The sequence below is a fragment of the Schistocerca cancellata genome, chromosome 3, assembly GCF_023864275.1.
Source record: "Schistocerca cancellata isolate TAMUIC-IGC-003103 chromosome 3, iqSchCanc2.1, whole genome shotgun sequence".
Taxonomy (NCBI): domain Eukaryota; kingdom Metazoa; phylum Arthropoda; class Insecta; order Orthoptera; family Acrididae; genus Schistocerca; species Schistocerca cancellata.
The window spans coordinates 62,515,675-62,540,376 of NC_064628.1; positions in this window are offsets into that span (position 1 = coordinate 62,515,675).

Sequence of the window (24,702 nt, forward strand, 5' to 3'; positions counted from 1 at the left end):
GTGCTCACTCAACATCCATTGTTGTTCGTGCCCCTCGTATATCCTAACAGGCTTTGTAACTACTCTAAATATGAACAACAGTAATGTATTCTTGCGAATATTCTACCTGGCACAGATAATGGCAACTCTGTCATCTACATTCTCGCCAGTGGTTTGTATATGTGCGGCTTTACACTGATATTCGAGCATTTCTTCTGGGTAACTCATTTTGTTTTTGGTCAGGCAGTCTATTTAGCATTAATTCGCAACGGCTAGTTGTCTAAGCTCGGTGACTTGCCTAGCTCTCTTAAGATTTCCTTATGTCATATACACAAACATTCAAAGAAAAGAATCTACCGCACTACTGCACAAACTATTTTACTATATGGATCAGGAACATGGCGAACAATTGATTGAGAGAGACAAATGATGGCGGTGACAAATTAAACGTCTAAAGGGAGCTAGCGGGATACACGGAAATAGGATGTCTGTAGGACACTAGTTAAGTGACCCCATGCTATCAGCTTCACGGCTGGCCTACCTGCGAGTTATTGTTGAGGCTACGTTTTGTTATTGGGTTTCTGTCTTTCCAGCTTTCCCAAGCGACATGACACAGTAGAAAGACACTGGATTCGGATGGCAGAGGACGGCGTTTCAAATCCCCAGTCCACATTTAAGTTTCCCGTGGGTTCCCTATATCGCTTAACAAAATGCCGAAACGGCTCCGTCCACATTTGATGTATTTTCCCAATCTTCCGCAAAACGAGCTTGTGATCCGTCGTTACTAAGTTTTTTTTTTCGTATACACAAACATTAAGAGGAAAACGTTTGCTACATGGACCAGACCCATGCGAAACAACTAAACGAGATACACAATTATTGGAGGTGCAAAACTGATTTCTTGAGGGGAAATAGTGATATGCTGGGTGTCCCAGAAATGTTGTAACATTTATAGAAAGTGAGGAACATCATAACGATTGAGAATTTCATAGCAACCCATGGCCGCAAACGGAGGTCGAAGATCGGAAAGGAGACGAGACAGTGATTCATTTCAAACATTTATTGGACGTAATGAATACACATGGTGCACGACATGAATACAGTTCTAATATTACGTAGATGCTCGAAGTTCGAACCATCAGACTCCACGCCTGCCTCACACCGAAGGAGCACTGACTGCCGGACACGCTCGAACACATCAGGAGTTTCTTTGATCGTAGCAGCTGTGCGGACGATCCGACATTCATTTCAGTCTCTTCACAGACAGAAATCGAGGCTCGATAAACCCAGCGTGCGTGGGGACCGGCGAACCGGTCCACAACGCCCAAGCCATCAATACGGGAATGACCTGTTCTAATGCCTACGAACATGCAGTCCAATGCCTACGAACATCCAATCCAATGCGAACAAATCTCTCACGTGGAGTGATCCTGTTGACTTTCGAATGGATACTGTCGCAAGAACCGTCTGCGCAGCTGCTACAATCAGAGAAGCTCCCGATGTGATCGAGCATGGCCGGCGGTCAGTGCTCCATCGGTGTGAGGCATGCGTGGCGTCTGACGGTTCAAACTTCGAGCATCTACGTAACATTAGAACTGCATTCATGTCTTACACCATGTGTACTTATTACGTTCAACAAATGATTCAAGTGAACCATTCTCTAGTTTATTTTCCGGTCTTCAACCTCTTTTATTTTATTTATTTATTTATTGTTCCGTGGGACCACATTAAGGAGAACATGGTCATGGAACGAGTCAATAGATGAAATTATAACACGATTGTAGAAACAGATAAAATGACATATAAGAAACATATTCAGGCGATACGTCATTAGTTTAAATAAAGAAAATCAAGAATGTAACACTGGAATTTACTTAATTTTTTAGCTCTTCCAGGAGCTCCTCGACAGAATAGAAGGAGTGAGCCATGAGGAAACTCTTCAGTTTAGACTTAAAAGAGTTTGGGCTACTGCTAAGATTTTTTGAGTTCTTGTGGTAGCTTATTGAAGATGGATGCAGCAGAATACTGCACTCCTTTCTGCACAAGAGTCAAGGAAGTGCATTCCACATGCAGATTTGATTTCTGCCTAGTATTAACTGAGTGAAAGCTGCTAACTCTTGGGAATAAGCTCATATTGCTAACAGCAAACGACATTAAAGAAAATATATACTGTGAGGGCAATGTCAGAATTCCCAGACTATTGAATAGGGGTCGACAAGAGGTTCTAGAACTTACACCACACATTGCTCGAACAGCCCGTTTTTGAGCCAAAAATACCCTTTTTGAATCAGAAGAATTACCCCAAAAAATAATACCATATGACATAAGCGTATGAAAATATGCGAAGTAGACTACTTTTCGTGTTGAAATGTCACTTATTTCAGATACTGTTCTAATGGTAAATAAAGCGGCATTTAGTTTCTGAACAAGATCCTGAACATGGGCTTTCCACAACAGCTTACTATCTATCCGTACGCCTAGGAACTTGAACTGTTCCGTCTCGCTTATAACATGCCCATTCTGTCTGATTAAAATATCAGTTCTTGTTGAATTGTGAGTTAGAAACTGTAAAAACTGAGTCTTACTGTGATTTAGCATCAAATTATTTTCCACAAGCCACGAACTTATTTCATGAACTACATTATTTGATAATGTTTCAATATTACACACAAGATCCTTCACTACCAAGCTGGTGTCATCAGCAAACAGAAATATTTTTGAATCACCTGTAATACTAGAAGGCATATCATTTATATAAATAAGAAACAGCAGTGGCCCCAGCACCGACCCTTGGGGAACGCCCCACTTAACAGTGCCCCATTGGGACTGAACATCACTACCACTCTCAATATTGCGGAGAATTACCTTCTGCTTTCTGTTCTTAAAGTAAGAGGCGAGCCAATTGTAAGCTACTCCCCTTACTCCATAATGTTCCAACTTCTGCAGTAATATTTTGTGGTCAACACAGCCAAAAGCCTTCGTTAAATCAAAGAAAACACCTAACGTTCGCAACCTTTTATTTAATCCGTCCAAAACCTCACCGAGAAAAGAGACTATAGCATTTTCAGTTGTTAAGCCATTTCTAAAACCAAACTGTACATTTGACAGCAAATTATGTGAATTTAAATGCTGCAGTAACCTTGTATATACAACCTTCTCGATAAATTTAGCAAACACCGATGGCATAGAAATAGGTCTATAATTATCAACATTATCCCTGTCTCCCTTTTTATAAAGGGACTGCCACTTACTCTGTCGTTTGCGGCCATGGGTTGCTATGCAATATTCAATCCTTACGATATGCCCCACCTCCCCTAGAAGTTTGTCGCAGCAGTTCTGGGATACCCTGTATATCGGACGTAAGTCTGAGCGACTGGTTCGTGCCAGTTTTCCATGTTAGTGGTCGACTGCTCATATGTATCAGGGGAAACATGTTAGTGTTTTCATCCAGGTATTTCACGAAATACGAGGGTAATCGCAAATCTCCTATTTTTTTTATAAGTACAGAACTCTGTGCGCCAGTTGGTCACACTGTTATGAAGGGTGCTTCACGCGCTGCGTGTAAACATGCGCACGCCGCGCTGAGGCGCTCAGTCTTGGCTTGGAAGCCGTTGAGAATGGAGCTCCCGTTGGATGTTACCGCCAAGTGCGAATTGAGCGCAGTTATTCGGTTTTTGAACGCAATGGGCACGGCACCGATTGAAATACATCGCCAATTGACGGAAGTGTATGGCGAGTCGTTCATGGATGTCAAAAATGTTCGTAAGTGGTTACAGAGTTTGCAGCTGGTCGGACCGAAATTCGCGACGAACATAGGAGCGGGAGACCGTCAATTCCTGAGGGACAGGTTGAAGGTTGAGCAAAGCATGCGTGAAGATCGGCGGATCACCCTGGATGATCTCTGCACGTTGGTTCCTGATGTTTCCCGAAGCACCACTCACAGAATTTTAACGGAAACATTGAACTACCGGAAGGTGTGCACAAGATGGGTGCTAACTGAGGACCACATGCGGCAACGAGTTGATGCTTCCCGCGCATTTCTTCTCCGCCTTGCAGCCGAACAGGACAACTTTCTGGACTGAGTTGTCACGGGTGACGAAACCTGGGCATACCACTTGACACCTGAGACCAAGTAACTATCACGCCAGTTTATAACTTTCTGAACAGCATGGCGACAAGCTGGTATGACATGGGCATACAAAAACTGCTACAGCGTCTATAAAAATGCATCGATAGAAATGGTGATAATGTCGAGAAACATAAATGTTCAAGCTATAACTGATGTAAACCATTGTAGAAATAAACAGGTCTATGTACTTGTAAAAAAAATAGGAGACCTTACTTTTGGGATTACCCTCGTAGTAGCTTACATAGAGACTATAACAACTCCCTGTAATTGCTACAGGTTTTAAAATTTCAATATTTGACGGTAGTTTTGTTATTTTAAAAAGGAACTCACCTCCTCCTATGCCCAAAACTCACATACTCTCCTGATTATTCATTTTCCTCGTAACAAATTTTTCGTAATGTTTATCATTTATAACATTGCTCTTCCGTCACTGTTAGCGTTGCAATAATTAAAGGGAAATTGCTGCAATCTTGGAAGACACTGGGACAGACTATTTTGGCGTTCGAGTCCTCCCTCGGGCATGGGTGTGTTTGTCCTGAGGATAATTTAGGTTGAATAGTGTGTAAGCTTAGGGACTGGTGATCTTAGCAGTTAAGTCCCATAAGATTTCACACACACATTTGAACTTTTTTTTTTTTTTATTTTGGCGTTGTTTGTAAGAAAATATTTCTTCGATCAGTTCACAAAACGCGTTCGTTGATTTCAGCGAGACCTGTGGTAACCATGCCGATGAGCGCCGTGAAGCATCATAATCATCTGAACGTGGGGTTTCACGGCCGGAGTACATTTCAGTACAATTCTGTCGATGTTGTGATGGCGCTATCATGTAAATGGAACTACCAACGCATGCGCTGCTGCTACAGCCTACACCACAGCGACTACCTATAATGTAGTGTTGGACCTGTATGTATGATTCTGGGTTCCCATAGTCCAGTTCTCACACTGCACCAGCTTGGCTGCACACATAGTTCGTGGTTTAAGGAACACACTGGCACCTTTGGAATCTCAACTGATTCGTTAATTCACAGATCGTAATCCCATAGGAAATTTCTCAGACTATTTGGAACATCGGGTGAAAGGTAAGAATGAACATCCACGCAATCTGGTGGTTATACTAGTGAGCGGCTTCAACTGGATACGGCATAACTGGACTCTTTCTCGCCGACTTGAAGCGTAACCAACGGTAGGGGCAGTCTTACACGGTATTACTGTGATGCCCGGTGTGCTTTTCTGGAACACATTCACACAGTTCCATGCCACACTGCAGGTTAAATGTATAAGGGGCAGTACAATCCAGGAACGATAAGCCAGTCAGGCAAAATCACCGACGCAGCACGTTGAATATGCTCACTTCGTAAAATATCGTGTCCTGCTGCGTGAAGAAATCCGCAGCTGCCTGCTATACATCCTCGTCCGACAGGTATCGTCGACCCTTCGAGGCCTTTTTTAAGGGACCGAAGTGTGATAACTGCGTAGGGAGAGATCAGGACTACATGGCGGGTGCTCGAGAGTCTTCCACTTTAGTTGGCGTAACTTCTGCGTTACGCCATTTGCGATACGGGGACATACGTTGCCATGAAGCAGCAGCACCCCTTCTCGCAGATGGTTTTCGCCCGACATGCTGCCCCATACACATTCTTCATTCACCGATCGACGTTATGAAACGTCCCCTTAGAACAATTTATACATGACTGTGCTTAAACTGACACACAATATTTTCAGCGCAACGCAATCTGACTTTCAAAAATCCCTACAAAAGAATGGCCCTGACTAACATTAACCTATACCTTTCACAAATCACTTACCTCACAAAAATCTTCGTTACTCGAACTATTGCAATACAGCGAGCGCCACTACTGCCAGCTAAATAAAAGATTCAAACTACTGAAGGGACTAACTACTGATAGGCATAGTTAGCAAATGAAAGACTTTAATAGAGAACAAACATTGTATTTACCTTAATACTCATAATATATATAGCAGTTCATAACATCCATTCTTAGAAATATCAAAACTCCGCCATTTCTCTCCCCACATCCACCACTGCTGGCGGCTCACCTCCAACTGCGCAACGCTACGCGCTGTTCACATCCAGCTGCCGCTGCCCAACACTACAATGGCAGACAACAATGCAAACTAGCCACAGACTGCACACAGCACAGCCAGTACAGAGCGCTACGTAACGTTGCCAATAAGAAAACAAACAGCCTACTTACAACGTCTACCGGTGTTCGTCCTTCGGTAGTCAAGAAAAGAATAACAGCATGTTGGTCTTGTTTGGACGCATTTGGCAGTAACGTCGCTACAGTTCAAGTTTCGGCATGTACCGTAAACACGTCGAAAAGACACGAATGGCACTCCAACGCTTTGCTTACAAGTCGGTGTTATATACCCGCGTCGGAGTCACTGCAAGTTGCATGTACGCTGCATGAACGCCCTCAAACGGAGAGTTTTTGATCGCCGCTAACAGTAGCACGAAGTGGTCTGATGGATGGCTAAGCGATACAGCAGTGACCACCAAAAATGTTCTGTTACTTGTTTGTGCTTTATCGCCCTTCCGTTTTTGATGCTGTGCCAGTAACCGTGTTTGTAGGAAAAATATAGGGTTCAAAATGGTTCAAATGGATATGAGCACTATGGGACTTAACAGCTGAGGTCATCAGTCCCGTAGAACTTAGAACTACTCAAACCTAACTAACCTAAGGACATCACACACATCCATGCCCGAGGCAGGATTCGAACCTGAAGCGCCTAGAACAGCTTGGTCACACCAGAAGGCAAAAATATGGGGGTATTTAAAAAAATACACCTGAGACGAATATCAGAAGGTTAAAAAAGTAATTAAAAATAATTATTTAACTGTCATTTCAGTAGATTTCAGTAAGTAGCGACCTGCACTGTTTGCTGCAGTACGGAATACCATAAATGCTGGACGTTACTGGCGATAAACTAGTCACTCTAGCACGCGCTCTTCCCACACAGAACGGAAATAAGCCGACCGTAGTGAAGAGGTGGGGGTGGGGGTGAAGGGTGACAGCCGCTAGCAGGTCCCGCGGCAGCTGTCAGGGCGACGGGGCGAGAGTGGTCACCGGTGGAGGGGAACAGCCGCCGTCCCGCGCAGCCGTCGCTACTGCGTCACTGTTTCGACGGCAGACTTTCCCCACTGACATGTACATTAGAAATCGACAGCCAGTGGCGATCATCTCACCACATGCACTTCACCGAACTGCGACTTCCTGAGCTAAACGATGAAAACACTGTTCGTGGAAAGAGGATTAATGCTACAACGAAGTTTTTCGAAACTATACCTTTATGTAAAATATTCTCAGATTTCGTGCCGAGTAATTTCTGGATAAAACCTCGAGCTTTCGTCCTCATCAAGAGAAAATGACGCGGGAAGAAGTCCGAGAATATTTTATGCTAGATTAATGCTAGCTTACCTGATATCGCCATCTTGGTTCGCGTTGCAATTCCTGCCATTCGACTCGGGCGGTTTAATGCACCCGTATAAAAATCTAGAATCACTGCTTTCTGTGAACCGAAGGAAATCAAATTCAGGATAGCAGAAAACGAATGTCATCCTGTTTCTCGTGTAAGGAGAGAAACTCTGTGATCTAGTGAAGGGACAGAATGTTCGTAATACGGTAGAACATTGATTATGCAAATACCGATCAGCGAAATATCGGTTAACAGAAAGCGTTTGTAACGACACAGTTACGTCAAGACGGTAACATACACTTAAAATCACTTGCGAAACACAAATATACAGAATAATCTTCATTTGTCAGTTTATTAATTTCAACTTACCATCTGGAATATTTCAAAGCATGCGCTAGTGTTCTCTGACTGTAATCAGTAACGCCATCTCTTAGTAGCGTACGGAGCTGTTTGCATAAATATTGCCATTCATGCCTGACCACTGTAGTGTTGTTTTTGTTGTTGTTGTGGTCGTCTTCAGTCCAGAGACTGGTTTGCTGCAGCTCTCCATGCTACTCTATCCTGTGCAAGCTGCTTCATCTCCCAGTACCTACAGCAACCTACATCCTTCTGAATCTGCTTAGTGTATTCATCTCTTGGTCTCCCCCTACGATTTTTACCCTCCACGCTGCCCTCCAATACTAAATTGGTGATCCCTTGATGCCTCAGAACATGTCCTACCAACCGATCTCTTCTTCTGGTCAAATTGTGCCACAAACTTCTCTTCTCCCCAATCCTATTCAATACTTCCTCATTAGTTATGTGATCTACCCATCTAATCTTGAGCATTCTTCTGTAGCACCACATTTCGAAAGCTTCTATTCTCTTCTTGTCCAAACTATTTACCGTCCATGTTTCACTTCCATACATGGCTACACTCCATACAAATACTTTCGGAAATGACTTCCTGACACTTAAATCTATACTCGATGTTAACATATTTCTCTTCTTCAGAAACGCGTTCCTTGCCATTGCCAGTCTACATTTTATATCCTCTCTACTTCGACCATCATCAGTTATTTTGCTCCCCAAATAACAAAACTCCTTTACTACTTTAAGTGTCTCATTTCCTAATCTAATACCCTCAACATCACCCGACATAATTCGACTTCATTCCATTATCCTCGTTTTGCTTTTGTTGATGTTCATCTTATATCCTCCCTTCAAGACACCATCCATTCCGTTCAACTGCTCTTCCAAGTCCTTTGCTGTCTCTGACAGAATTACAATGTCATCGGCGAACCTCAAAGTTTTTATTTCTTCTCCATGGATTTTAAGACCTACTCCAAATTTTTCTTTTGTTTCCTTTACTGCTTGCTCAATATACAGATATACAGATTGAATAACATCGGGGAGAGGCTACAACCCTGTCTTACTCCCTTCCCAACCACTGCTTCCCTTTCATGACCCTCGACTCTTATAACTGCCATCTGGTTTCTGTACAAATTGTAAATACCCTTTCGCTCCCTGTATTTTACACCTGCCACCTTCAGAATTTGAGAGAGAGTATTCCAATCAACATTGTCAAAAGCTTTCTCTAAGTTTACAAATGATAGAAACGTAGGTTTGCCTTTCCTTAATCTATTTTCTGAGATAAGTCGTAGGATCAGTATTGCCTCACGTGTTCCAGCATTTCTACGGACTCCAGACTGATCTTCCCCAGTTTTTCCATTCGTCTGTAAAGAATTCGTGTTAGTATTTTGCAGACGTGGCTTATTAAACTGATAGTTCGGTAATTTTCGCATCTGTCAATACCTGCTTTCTTTGGAATTGGAATTATTATATTCTTCTTGAAGTCTGAGGGTATTTCGCCTGTCACATACATCTTGCTGACCAGATGGTAGAGTTTTGTAAGGGCTGGCTCACCCAAGGCTATCAGTAGTTCTAGTGGAATTTTGTCTACTACCGGGGCCTTGCTTCGACTCAGGTCTTTCAGTCCTCTGTCAAACTATTCACGCAGTATCATATCCCCCATTTCATCTTCATCTATTTCCATAATATTGTCCTCAAGAACATCGCACTTTAGTATTTGTGGATAATATTATTTGTACAACCAATTATACCAAAAGTTAAATTTTAATGTATGTTAAAGAAGAAACGAAGTATGTAAAACATTTATTGTCCTTATACGAGAAATTACATTAGATAAGCACAGACTTCTTTTGCCTTACAGCTTTGAGAGTAGTCGTCCTTGGCACCTCATTCGCTGCGACTATGGCGAGTGCTCTGTGTGCAACTGTGAGCATTTCGTGATGATCGATGGAATACGTATGGAGGAATATTTATAACATGGTTTTGTATGGAAATAATACAAGAGAGAGGTGCCACTATGATATAATTAATGTAAAATGAACGAGGAATGATATGGAAATTATTTATCCGCCACTGAAGGGGAACGACACAGCAACTATCCAGGTAATTTATAATTACGCATAAAGTGCAGTTTCTCACTAATAGTTTGCGTGTTCATTCTGAGACTACTGACTTAAAAGCAGTGTAAACAACTGACTCATTTTATCAACTACTTTCAGAACCTTTCATCACAAATTATTTTGGTACACAAGTATACAGTTTCGTTACGAGTGCGCTGTTTCAGGCATTGCAATAACTTATTCGTTTAGCAACTGCACTATTTTACCTGTAGGAGTAATTTTTTGATTAATCCATGAATAGTATTTCAATGTGCGTGCAGGATAGTGTGAATGATTACTGTAGTCATTACGTTATTACATATTATGTCGTCCAGTGCTGCTGCAGTGGTACACATCGTTAACTACTTCGTGTCAACTTTCCATTTTTCACAGTGGTTTTATTTCATTCTAATTACCAGTATTCAGTACTTAATCATAAGAGTAGAGCAATTTTAGCGCACGTATTGAAATTTAGTTGTAACTCGGCCTCGGATGGTCCGATGTCTTCACGGTAATAATTTCAATAGATTAACATGTTTTATAGTAAATCTCGACGACCACATTATACATAGCTGTCGGTGAATTCAAATCTGCACGCGTGCCACGTGGCAGTTCTGGTGGCGCCGGGCTGGCAAGGCTGGCAGTTTCCCCCTCTTTCCCAGTCGTCATTGTTGCTGTACTCTGCAGACTTCTAGATCTTCGCTTATGACAGACCGTGCTATTTTTGTGTTATTGCAATGACAACTAAATTCAGAAACGATATTTTTAAAATAAAATGCCAGTTGAAGAAAGGCGCTATGCTGTTAGGGGGAATGGAGCTGGGAATTCAGCAATATTGAACATTAAAAGAAACGGCCTTAGCTCCCAGTTGGTGCACATCGACAGTGCAGAAAGATACGTATATAGCTTCTTTTCTGTGTTTACTTCATAGATTCTTACTTACATTGCGTGAGAGTTTCGTATAGGAGGTGTGATTTCGAGTTTTAGTTACTGTAATCGTAAATTCAGGCAGATTGTAGCGCAGTCGTTAGGCATTTGTACAGGTTAGTTCATACATTCTTTGCTTGTTTCCCTTGCGTTATCTAGGCACGGACTATTGTTTCACTAACTGTTGTTCAACATCGATTAGAATGGACAGGGACTATGATTGCTGTGTTCGGATGAGGGCTGAGTTGGCATCCCTTCGCTCACAGCTGCAGGCGGCGCTGACTTCGGTCGCGCAGCTTGAGGCTGTTGCCAATGGGCACCACTGTGGGGAGCCGGACTTGGGTATCACGGGGATGTCAACCTCGTCCCGTCTGTCCCCAGATCAGTCTGCCGCTGTGGTTGCCCCAGTTGCTGCCCGCAGTGGTTCTGAGCCCTCGCCTGTGGTTGATTGGGAGGTCGTTCCAAGGCATGGCAGGCAGCGAAAGATGTCCCCGGAGGCTGATCAGAAAGCCTCCCCGGTGCGTCTGACAAACAGGTTTCAGGTACTGTCTCTGGCTCAGCCAGATGCAGCTGCCTGCCCTGTTTCACAGGATGATTCTCAGCCTTCAAGGTCCGGGCAGTCGCAGAGGGTGGGCTTATTGGTAGTTGGGAGCTCCAATGCTAGGCGCGTAATGGGGCCCCTTAGGGATATAGCGGCTAAGGAGGGGAAGAAATCCAGTGTGCACTCCGTGTGCATTCCGGGTGGAGTCATTCCTGATGTGGAAAGGGTCCTTCGGGATGCCATGAAGAGCACAGGGTGCAGCCAGCTGCCGCTGGTGGCACATGTCGGCCCTAATGACGTGTGTCGCTTTGGATTTGAGGAAATTCTCTCTGGATTCCAGCGGCTATCTGATTTGGTGAAGGCTGCCGGTCTTGCTTACGAGATGAAGGCTGAGCTCACCATCTGCAGCAACGTTGACAGAACCAGCTGCAGACCTTTGGTGCAGAGCCGGGTGGAGGGTCTGAATCAGAGGCTCAGACGGTTTTGCGACCGTGTTGGCTGCAGATTCCTTGACTTGCGCCATAGGGTGGTGGGGATTCGGGTTCCGCTGAATAGGTCAGGAGTTCACTACATTCAGCTGGAGGCTACACGGGTAGCGGAGGCTGTGTGGCGTGGACTGGGCGATTTTTTAGGTTAGAAGGCCTCGGGAAAGTACGGGGTGGGCTGCAATCTCAAAGGATGCATAGCAAATACAGGACGTGCTTGGATCAAGGAACAGTCGGAATTGTAGTTGTAAATTGTTGTAGTTGTGCTGGGAAAGTCCCTGAGCTTCAAGCGCTAATAGAAAGCACAGAAGCTGAAATCGTTATAGGTACAGAAAGCTGGCTAAAGCCTGAAATAAGTTCTGCAGAAATTTTTACGAAGTCTCAGACGGTGTTCAGGAAAGATAGATTAGTCAGAATTGGTGGTGGAGTGTTTGTGTCTGTCAGTAGTGGTTTATCTTGTAGTGAAGTCGAAGTAGATACTCCGTGCGAATTGGTATGGGTGGAGGTTATACTTAACAGCCGAACTAAGTTAATAATTGGCTCCTTCTATCGACCCCCAGACTCCGATGATATAGTTGCTGAACAGTTCAGAGGAAATTTGAGTCTCGTAACAAATAGATACCCCACTCATACGGTTATAGTTGGAGGGGACTTCAACCTTCCCGCGATATGTTGGCAAAAATACTTGTTCCAAACCGGTGGTAGGCAGAAAACATCTTCCGAGATTGTCCTAAATGCTTTCTCCGAAAATTATTTCGAGCAGTTAGTCCACGAACCCACGCAAATTGTAAATGGTTGCGAAAACACACTTGACTTCTTAGCCACAAACAATCCAGAGCTAATAGAGAGCATCATGACTGATACAGGGATTAGTGACCACAAGGTCGTTGTAGCTAGGCTCAATACCGTTTCTTCCAAATCCACCAGAAACAAACACAAAATAATTTTATTTAAAAAAGCGGATAAAGTGTCACTAGAAGCCTTCCTAAGAGACAATCTCCATTCCTTCCGAACTGACTATGCAAATTTAGACGAGATGTGGCTCAAATTCAAAGATATAGTAGCAACATCAATTGAGAGATTCATACCTCATAAATTGGTAAGAGATGGAACTGATCCCCCATGGTACACAAAACAGGTCCGAACGTTGTTGCAGAGGCAACGGAAAAAGCATGCGAAGTTCAGAAGAACGCGAAATTCCGAAGATTGGCTAAAATTTACAGACGCGCGAAATTTGGCACGGACTTCAATGCGAGATGCCTTTAATATGTTCCACAACGAAACATTGTCTCGAAATTTGGTAGAAAATCCGCAGAAATTCTGGTCGTATGTAAAGTACACAAGCGGCAAGACACAGTCAATACCTTCGCTGCGCAGTGCCGATGGTACTGTTACCGACGACTGTGCCGCTAAAGCGGAGTTATTGAACGCAGTTTTCCGAAATTCCTTCACCAAGGAAGACGAATGGAATATTCCAAAATTTTAAACACGCACAGCTGCTAGCATGAGTTTCTTAGAAGTAGATACCTTAGGGGTTGCGAAGCAACTCAAATCGCTTGATACGGGCAAGTCTTCAGGTCCAGATTGTATACCGTATAGGTTCTTTTCAGATTACGCTGATACAATAGCTCCCTACTTAGCAGTCATATACAACCGCTCGCTCACCGATAGATCTGTACCTACAGATTAGAAAACTGCGCAGGTCGCACCAGTGTTTAAGAAGGGTAGTAGGAGTAATCCATTGAACTACAGACCTATATCATTGACGTCAGTTTGCAGTAGGGTTTTGGAGCATATACTGTATTCAAACATTATGAATCACCTCGAAGGGAACGATCTATTGATACGTAATCAACATGGTTTCAGAAAACATCGTTCTTGTGCAATTAGCTAGCTCTTTATTCGCACGATGTAATGGCCGCTATCGACAGGGGATCTCAAGTTGATTCCGTATTTCTCTATTTCCGGAAAGCTTTTGACACCGTTCCTCACAAGCGACTTCTAATCAAGCTGCGGGCCTATGGGGTATCGTCTCAGTTGTGCGACTGGATTCGTGATTTCCTGCCAGGAAGGTCGCAGTTCGTAGTAATAGACGGCAAATCATCGAGTAAAACTGAAGTGATATCAGGTGTTCCCCAGGGAAGCGTCCTGGGACCTCTGCTGTTCATGACCTATATAAATGACCTGGGTAACAATCTGAGCAGTTCTCTTAGGTTCTTCGCAGATGATGCTGTAATTTACCATCTAGTAAGGTTATCCGAAGACCAGTATCAGTTGCAAAGCGATTTAGAAAAGATTGCTGTATGGTGTGGCAGGTGGCAGTTGACGCTAAATAACGAAAAGTGTGAGGTGATCCACATAAGTTCCAAAAGAAATCCGTTGGAATTCGATTACTCGATAAATAGTACAATTCTCAAGGCTGTCAATTCAACTAAGTACCTGGGTGTTAAAATTACGAACAACTTCAGTTGGAAAGACCACATAGATAATATTGTGGGGAAGGCGAGCCAAAGGTTGCGTTTCATTGGCAGGACACTTAGAAGATGCAACAAGTCCACTAAAGAGACAGCTTACACTACACTCGTTTGTCCTCTGTTAGAATATTGCTGCGCGGTGTGGGATCCTTACCAGGTGGGATTGACGGAGGACATCTAAAGGGTGCAAAAAAGGACAGCTCGTTTCGTATTATCACGTAATAGGGGAGAGGGTGTGGCAGATATGATACGCGAGTTGGGATGGAAGTCATTAGAGCAAAGACGTTCTTCGTCGAGATCTATTTATGAAATTTCAGTCACCAACTTTCTCTTTCGAATGCGAAAATATTTTGTTAAGCCCAACCTACATAGGTAGGAATGATCATCAAAATAAAATAAGAGAAATCAGAGCTCGAACAGAAAGGTTTAGGTGTCCGGTTTTCCCGCGCGCTGTTCGGGAGTGGAATGGTAGAGAGATAGTATGATTGTGGTTCGATGAACCCTCTGCCAAGCACTTAAATGTGAATTGCAGAGTAATCATGTAGATGTAGATTACAAAATTCGAGAATGTACTTGATAGATAAGATGGAAGCTTGCACAGAAAAGACATGAAAGTTTGTACCCGAACTGGCTGTGCTGATTAAAGAATCTGCTGATTATGGACAATGGGATCAGGAACATATTCAAGACTGGCTTGCTGTGGTGTTGACGACACTATCACATACTGACGGATGATGAGTGATCGTCGATGACCAGGGCCACTATGACGACAAGAAGGAGCCTAGCGACACCGAACACACTAAAAAAGGGGAATCTAGTGACGACGCCTTCCATTGCCTTGAGGCAGACATGAAGTGGTGTTGACTAGAATGATGCGATGTTGTGCATTTGCTTTCTTTAAACAGTTTGTGAGTATTAGATCTTGAGAAAGCATGTAACACAGGGCCACGTAAGCTATTGTTCCAGGTGCTGTGGCCAAGGGAATTTCCAAAAACTTACGTAAGAAGTATCATAAACCGCTACAACTCGGCAGAGTGTGTCATTAAAGAAGGGAAAGAAATTTCTAGACATGCCTTCAGAATAACTAAAGGATTGAAACAAGGATGCTGTCTGTCTGCCACACTTTTTTCAGATGTACACTATGTGATCAAAAGTATCCAGACACTCCCAAAAACATACGCTTTTTATATTAAGTGCATTGTGTTGCCACCTACTATCAGGTACTCCATATCAGCGACCTCAGTAGTCATTAGGCATCGTGAGAGAGAGCAGAATGGGGCGCTCCGCGGAACTCACTGACTTCGAACGAGGTCAGGTGATTGGGTGTCACTTGTGTCATATGTCTGTACGCGAGATTTACACACTCTCAAACATCCCTAGGTCGACTGTTTCCGATGTGATAGTGAAGTGGAAACCTGAAGGGACGCGTACAGCACAAATGCGTACATGCCGACCTCGTCTGTTTTCTGAGAGACCGCCGACAGCTGAAGAAGGTCGTAATGTGTAATAGGTAGACATCTATCCATACCATCACACAGGAATTCCGAACTGCATCACGATCCACTGTAAATACTATGACAGTTGGGCGGGAGGTGAGAAAACTCTGATTTCATGGTCGAGCGGCTGCTCATAAGCCACACATCACGCCGGTAAATGCGAAACGACTCCTCGCTTGGTGTAAGGAGCGTAAACATTGGACGATTGAACAGTGGAAAAACGTTTTGTGGAGTGACGAATCACGGTGCACAATGTGGCAATCCGATGGCAGGGCGTGGGTATGGTGAATGCGCGGTGAACGTCATCTGCCAGCGTGTGTAGTGCGAACAGTAAAAAAAAAATGGTTCAAATGGCTCTGAGCACTATGCGACTTAACTTCTGAGGTCATCAGTCGCCTAGAACTTAGAACTAATTAAACCTAACTAACCTAAGGACATCACACACATCCATGCCCGAGGCAGGATTCGAACCTGCGACCGTAGCGGTCACGCGGTTCCAGACTGAAGCGCCTTTAACCGCACGGCCACACCGGCCGGCGCGAACAGTAAAATTCGGAGGCAGTGGTGTTATGGTGTGGTCCTGCTTTCCATGGAGGGGGCTTGCATCTCTTGTTGTTTTGCGTGGCACTATCGCCGCACAGGCCTACATTAATGTTTTAAGCACCTTCTTGCTTCCCACTGTTGTAGAGCAATTCGTGGATGGCGATTGCATCTTTCAACACGATCGAGCACCTGTTCATAACGCACGGCCTGTGGCGGAGTGGTTACACGACAATAATATCTCTGTAACGCACTGGCCTGCATAGAGTCCTGACCTGAATCCTACAGAACACCTTTAGGGGTGTTTTGGAACGCCGATTTCGTGCCAGGCTTCACCTACCTACATCGATACCTCTCCTTAGTGCAGCGCTCCGTGAAGAATGGGCTGCCAATCCCCAAGAAACCTTCCAGCACCTGATTGAACGTATACCTCCGAGAGTGGAAGCTGTCATCGAGGCTAAAGGTGGGCCAACACCATATTGAATTCCAGCATTACCGACGGAGGGTGCCACAAACTTGTATGTCATTTTCAGCCAGGTGTCCGGATACTTTTGATCACATAGTGTATATGCAGAAGGCACTTGATCTACGGTGTAGAAAATGCGTGGGAATGGGGACTGAAGTAGGCAACCAGTGTACGACACGCTTTTCTGTGCTGACGATCAGGTCGTTGCAGCAAAAGATGAAGAGGATATATTTTACATGCTTAGGAAGTTGAAGAGTATAGAAAGTGGGATTTGAAAATTCATTTTGAGAGCATGAAAAACCTATGTTGCGGAGAGGAGGGAAGTAACTTCGACATTGACGGAGACCATATTAAAATGTGTAAAGCATAAAAAGTGCATGGGTAGCATCATATCACATGATGGAAAATTTGATAGACATATACAATAACAGATCAGGAAGGGAAGAGCGGCTATTCAAGAATTAAATCCTGTTCTTTGGTCCCCAATAATGGGTTTAAAGCTTAAAATGCTTTTATACAACTCTGTTGTGGAACCGATGACAAGCTATGTGAGTGAGTGCTGGAACTGACAGAAATAAAGAGACTCTGAGCTCTAAGAATGGACCATTTGAGAAGAGCGTTTAGAATCTCCCGACTTGACAACGTAAGAAATGAGGAATGACGCAGACTCATTATAGTATGACAGATAAAATAGAAGAAAGGCAGCTAGGATGGTTAGGCATTTAAAAAGAATGAATGAATACCTGTGTCAAACTCCTGGAAGGAGAAAAAGACCACGGAAAGGGTAGCTGAGGGTATCCAAGAAGCGATGGAAAGAAGAGCAATAGAAAAGGATAAGGATGTATGGCGAGATCGAGGCGTTTGGCGATAGAGATACGGGATGCGGCGAAGGCTATAGTACCGGCACAACTAGAAGACGAGTTTGACGCAAAATATAAATGTCGAGTTTTATGTTTAATTGAAAGCTTCTTTGTTTCATATTCCTTCTAACACTGATACAACATGTTTTTGTAAATGATCAGCTATCAGAAAATACAGTTATCCGAACTCCACCTGCCCCAATTGTTTCGGGTAATCGATGTTGGCTATGTCATTAGTCAATTGTTCACGCACTTTCAGAAGGTGGTTGAGCGTAATTAAGGAAAAAAGAAAAAATCCCACCTTCTTGGAGTGTAGAGGTTGACCAGAAGATAATGAACAAGAAGCCAAATCACTGTGATTTAATAATTACCACCAATGATAAATTGCATGTTCGTATGGTTCATGAATATGTAATGGACGAAAATATTTTACGAAACTCACGGACACAACACATACGAGGTGACTTCTAAAAGTGAGTTACACTTGTCGTTCCACAATACGCACTACAAGAGTGGCGCATTGGCAGAAGAGATTGCATGCTCTGGGTCTCTTGTAGACACAGTTTTGCTGCGGTACTGAGAACAGACGCATCATAGTATTGGAGTGAAATGATGCGGCAGCTGAAAAATTATTCTAAACTTGCAGTACGGTTGACCAAACCGCAAAGGGTGGGTGATGCTAATCGGGAAGGAAGCTCAGCGACATCGACCACAGACGACATGTCAAGGCAATCGAGAAACCGATGCAGTGCAATCGCAGATTTTGCAACGAAGAAGACGTTCAAACAGCGGTTCTCTAATGGCTCCTTAACCAAGGAGCAGATTTCTGTCGCTGAGGAATGTAGCGATTGGTAGATCCTTCCGACCGTTGTCGACAGAGACTAGGTGACTATGTTGCAAAACATGTCACGTATCTGTGTCACTTTGAAGTGTAGTGCAGTATTCAGTTAAAGTTACTTGGCCTGCCAAAATAATGTGCGTTTTATTTTTTGAACCCCATAGCAGAACTAACGAACATGTGACACCCATTAAAACGCATCTAATGAAGCCTCAGGCGTCCAAAATGATTGTACAGTAACCTGTATACTTAATTGACTGAAGATGGACATTTTAACCCAAATATTCATATGAAAAATAGACATGTAACAAACACGAACAATGAAAAAACATGATTACATTAAAATTATTACATTAAAACACACGAATGTGGGTGATCACTATTCTCACAGTATCGAAGGTTGTAGACCATTAATGGATGAAAAATATGGCATGTGCAGTTCGATATGCTTGGCTATATGGAATTGCTATATGTTTCGTTTGTCCGTGACCGACGGGCATCGTTAGCACACAAGCTAGTTAGCTACATTGTAGTAATCACTAGTCACAATTATTTTATCCAGCAGATGCCAGAGAAATGAATCCCTTATTTTACGTAATCGTTGCTGCAGCACCGAGACGATTAGACTCAAGGCAAGGTTTCTTATTCAAATAATGATTTCCTCATTGTCAATACAAACTTTTAAAAGTGAATCAACAAACAATACGAAGAGCGATCGATTTTTAATTTTATTGTACTTAACGATGCTCATCCAAATATGAAGAGATTAAAGAACAGGGAAAACATGTGACAAAACCAGGCTAGAAGCCCAGCTAGAGACACCTTGCATTACGTTGTCCCTCGAAATACGAAGTCAGAAGCAAGCTAAGGAAAATGACCTACATCACATACAAAATAATATTTTTCATCACTGGAAGATGCTTCTTTTGTACGTCATTAATCCAAACCTTCATTCTTAGCGCTAAGAAAACTTCACTTAATCTACAGGGAGATTTGCTAAACGCAGCAGACTGCAGGAAATGATCTCTGACGAGATAAGGAACAAGAAAGGTCAGATGGCAATGTGGCCGGAAAAGCATTCCATCCACCTGAAACATCTCTGACAGCGAATCCAGTATCGGACGAAGTAGGCAGCCCGCCAGCATGAGTAAACCAGACGACCGTGAACAACACTCTCCAGAACTGCCAGTATTCGGATCTACACTCCTGGAAATTGAAATAAGAACACCGTGAATTCATTGTCCCAGGAAGGGGAAACTTTATTGACACATTCCTGGGGTCAGATACATCACATGATCACACTGACAGAACCACAGGCACATAGACACAGGCAACAGAGCATGCACAATGTCGGCACTAGTACAGTGTATATCCACCTTTCGCAGCAATGCAGGCTGCTATTCTCCCATGGAGACGATCGTAGAGATGCTGGATGTAGTCCTGTGGAACGGCTTGCCATGCCATTTCCACCTGGCGCCTCAGTTGGACCAGCGTTCGTGCTGGACGTGCAGACCGCGTGAGACGACGCTTCATCCAGTCCCAAACATGCTCAATGGGGGACAGATCCGGAGATCTTGCTGGCCAGGGTAGTTGACTTACACCTTCTAGAGCACGTTGGGTGGCACGGGATACATGCGGACGTGCATTGTCCTGTTGGAACAGCAAGTTCCCTTGCCGGTCTAGGAATGGTAGAACGATGGGTTCGATGACGGTTTGGATGTACCGTGCACTATTCAGTGTCCCCTCGACGATCACCAGTGGTGTACGGCCAGTGTAGGAGATCGCTCCCCACACCATGATGCCGGGTGTTGGCCCTGTGTGTCTCGGTCGTATGCAGTCCTGATTGTGGCGCTCACCTGCACGGCGCCAAACACGCATACGACCATCATTGGCACCAAGGCAGAAGCGACTCTCATCGCTGAAGACGACACGTCTCCATTCGTCCCTCCATTCACGCCTGTCGCGACACCACTGGAGGCGGGCTGCACGATGTTGGGGCGTGAGCGGAAGACGGCCTAACGGTGTGCGGGACCGTAGCCCAGCTTCATGGAGACGGTTGCGAATGGTCCTCGCCGATACCCCAGGAGCAACAGTGTCCCTAATTTGCTGGGAAGTGGCGGTGCGGTCCCGTACGGCACTGCGTAGGATCCTACGGTCTTGGCGTGCATCCGTGCGTCGCTGCGGTCCGGTCCCAGGTCGACGGTCACGTGCACCTTCCGCCGACCACTGGCGACAACATCGATGTACTGTGGAGACCTCACGCCCCACGTGTTGAGCAATTCGGCGGTACGTCCACCCGGCCTCCCGCATGCCCACTATACGCCCTCGCTCAAAGTCCGTCAACTGCACATACGGTTCACGTCCACGCTGTCGCGGCATGCTACCAGTGTTAAAGACTGCGATGGAGCTTCGTATGCCACGGCAAACTGGCTGACACTGACGGCGGCGGTGCACAAATGCTGCGCAGCTAGCGCCATTCGACGGCCAACACCGCGGTTCCTGGTGTGTCCGCTGTGCCGTGCGTGTGATCATTGCCTGTACAGCCCTCTCGCAGTGTCCGGAGCAAGTATGGTGGGTCTGACACACCGGTGTCAGTGTGTTCTTTTTTCCATTTCCAGGAGTGTATTACAACGCGTGCTGGCCTCGTTACACGCGAACTTTTATTGCTGGTTCGTCGCATAGGCAGCCACGGTGCTACGGTTTTTGCCATCCGTCGTATTCATAGATCAGGCTACCTTCGCGAGGGGCGGTTTCGTCAACCTTCATAACATCCATCTGGTGGCTACGGAGAATCCCCACGGTATGGTTGCAGCGGACCATCAGCACCAGTTCAGTCTCAATGTGTGGGCGGAGTTTATTGACGCCACTTCGTTGGACCAGACAACCTTCCACAAGGTCACACAGTTGAGGTATATCCGAACTTTCAGTAGGTGCACCAGACTTTCCTACTAGAAAACGTGCCTTTAATGGTATGACGAGTAATGTGGCTACGATTAGGTTGGTGCATAAGTTCGTAGCGATTTTGTTTTGCGTGGTGGTATTCCGGTTGCTATGGGTTTATTTATCAATTGTAATTTTTTATTTGTAGTTCACTGATGCTATTCGAGTTTACATATTGTCAATTTGCAATTTGGAAATACTGACTGGAGCTGTGGACGCTAGAAAATTGAGTGGTAAATGGAGAAATCTGAACATTTCCTATGTATTTTTCTGTTTAAGTTCATTAGAGAGATGCCATCACGGAGGCAGCCATAAATATTTGCTCCGCGTATGGGATAATGCCACTGGACAGAGCACGACACAGAAATGGTTTTCTCGTTTCAAGGAGGATCGTTTTGACATTGGTGAGGCTTCACGTTCAGGAAGACCTTTGGGGTTTGATGAAGATAGTTTAATCCACAATGATCCACGTCAGTGTACTCGATAACTGGAAAATGTGAGGAACCGTAATCATTTCACCGTCGTGCGACATTTGCATGCAATGGGTACCGCACACTCTAAGCCAGAAGCACAAAAATCAACCGGTAGCCGTGTTTTCATCTCCACTTCCTCGTCATCATTTGGCTCGTGGACAACACAGACCATTCCTATCACGAATCGTTACCGGTGACGAGAAATGTGCTTTTATGCTAACATAAAGACGAAGAAGGGAATGGTTGAACCGAAACAAAACAGCAGCGCTCCATACAAAGACCTGCGCGCGTCCGCAAAAGATAATGTTATACATCTGGTGGAATAGCGACGGAGTGGTAAAGTACGAACTGCTTTCGCGAGCTGTAAGCATCACTGCTGAAATTTATTGTCAACAACTGAGGCGCCTTGGAGACGCAATCCAAAGAACAACGAACAGGAAGACTCCATTAAGTGATGCTACTCCACGATAACGCCTGTCCACATTCTGCTAGACTGACAAACACTATACAGGAGTTGGGTTTGGAAGTAATTCTGCAGCCACTGCATTCACTTGATATTCTGCCCTCAGATTTTCACCTCTCCTGCTCTCTATCGAAAAACCTTCAAGGAACTGCCTTTCCGAATAAAAATGCATACAAAACAGGACTCGACGAGTTTTTCGCCTCAAAACCACGTGATTACTACAGTCGCAGAATCGAGAAATTAATCCAGCGTTTGCAGACTTTTGTAAACAGTAAAGGTGAATATGTTAATGATGGCTAATGTATGTCTGTTGTGTTTATTAAACTTATAAAAAGCTCCACGAAGGAATTATTCGAATAGGACGGAAATCACTAGATGTGATGTTCGTGTAAGACACACAAATGATTATAATTTCAGAAAAAATTGATGATTTATTCAAGAACAAGAGCATCACAAATGGAGCGAATCAGTAACGCGTTAGTCCACCTCTGACGCTTATACCTATCCGGCTTAGCACTGATAGAATTGTTGGATGTGTTCATTAAAGATAACGTGGCAAATTAGGTCGTCAAAATCCCGAGCTGGTTGCAGGGCCCTGCCCATGATCTACAAAACATTCTCAATTGGGGAGAGACGCGGCGACGTTGCTGGCCAAGGTAGGGCTTTGCAAGCACCAAGACAAGCAGTAGAAACTCTCACCGTGCATGGGCACGCATTATCTTTCTGAAATGTAAGCTCACGCTAGCTTGCCATAAAGGACAACAAAACGAAGCGTAGATTATCGGCCGGCCGCGGTGGTCTAGCGGTTCTGGCGCTGCAGTCCGGAACCGCGGGACTGCTACGGTCGCAGGTTCGAATCCTGCCTCGGGCATGGGTGTGTGTGACGTCCTTAGGTTAGTTAGGTTTAAGTAGTTCTAAGTTCTAGGGAACTTATGACCTAAGATGTTGAGTCCCGTAGTGCTCAGAGCCATTTTCATAGATTATCGTCGACGTACCGCCGTGCCATAATGCAGGCGCAGTTGACAACCGAAGGGGTGCTGCTGATAAGAAATAGCACCACCGACCACTACTCCCGGCTGTCGGACCATATGGTAGGCGACAGTCATTTTGGTATCCCGCCGTTCGCTGGGGCGTCTGCAGACAGGTCATCGCTGGTCGTCTGGGCTCAGTTCGCAGCGGGACTCATTACTGAAGACAATTCTACTCCAGTCAATGAGACTCCATGCCGAAGACGTGTGTTGAGACGCCCCGGACAACGGTACGACGACGATGTTCTACGACCGGTTTTGCTGCCCTGCATGGCAAGCCACCGTGGGCTCACATTTAAGTTCGATAATGCCCGCCGGCACATTGCGATTGTTTCTACTGCTTGTCTTCCTGCTTGCTAAACCCTAACTTGGCCAGAAAGATCGCCGAATTTCCACCCAACTGAGAACGTTCGGAGCATTAAAGGCAGGGCCCCCAAGCTTCTCACGGTTTTGGAGATCCGACGCGCCAACTGGAAAAATATTTGTCACACTATATATCAGGAGGATATCCAGCAACTTTATCCATCAATACCAAGCCGAATAACTGCTTGCATAATGGTCAGAGGTGGACCAATGGGTTAATGACTTGCTTAAAAAATGACTCTGAGCACTATGGGACTCAACTGCTGTGGTCATAAGTCCCCTAGAACTTAGAACTACTTAAACGTAACCTAAGGACATCACACAGATCCATGCCCGAGGCAGGATTCGAACCTGCGACCGTAGCGGTCGTGCGGTTCCAGACTGTAGCGCCTTTAACCGCTCGGTCACTCCGGCCGGCTAATGACTTGATCAATTTGTGAAGCTCTTTCTCTTGAATGAATCATCCAATTTACCTGAAGTTGTAATCATTTGTTTGCGCATGTAAGTGCATCTACCGATTTCTGTCCCATTCGGATAATTCCTTCAAGGTGCGCCTTTTTTTTGGTTTTAGAGTTTACTAATACAGACAAAAGATTCCGACTTGGTGGATATGTTCTCATGCGTACTTTCTATTACTGAAACGTACATTGTCAAAGATCTTTTATCTCCACCCTGAGTTGGCCACGCCTCCCTTGGTACGCATTTCTGTCCTTAAGACCATTTTTGCTCTTTATCCTCTCGTGGACGTTTCCTGTCGCTTATCCCCATTTAACAAAATCACTCTGTAATAATTTTCGTCCGAAGCTCGCTGT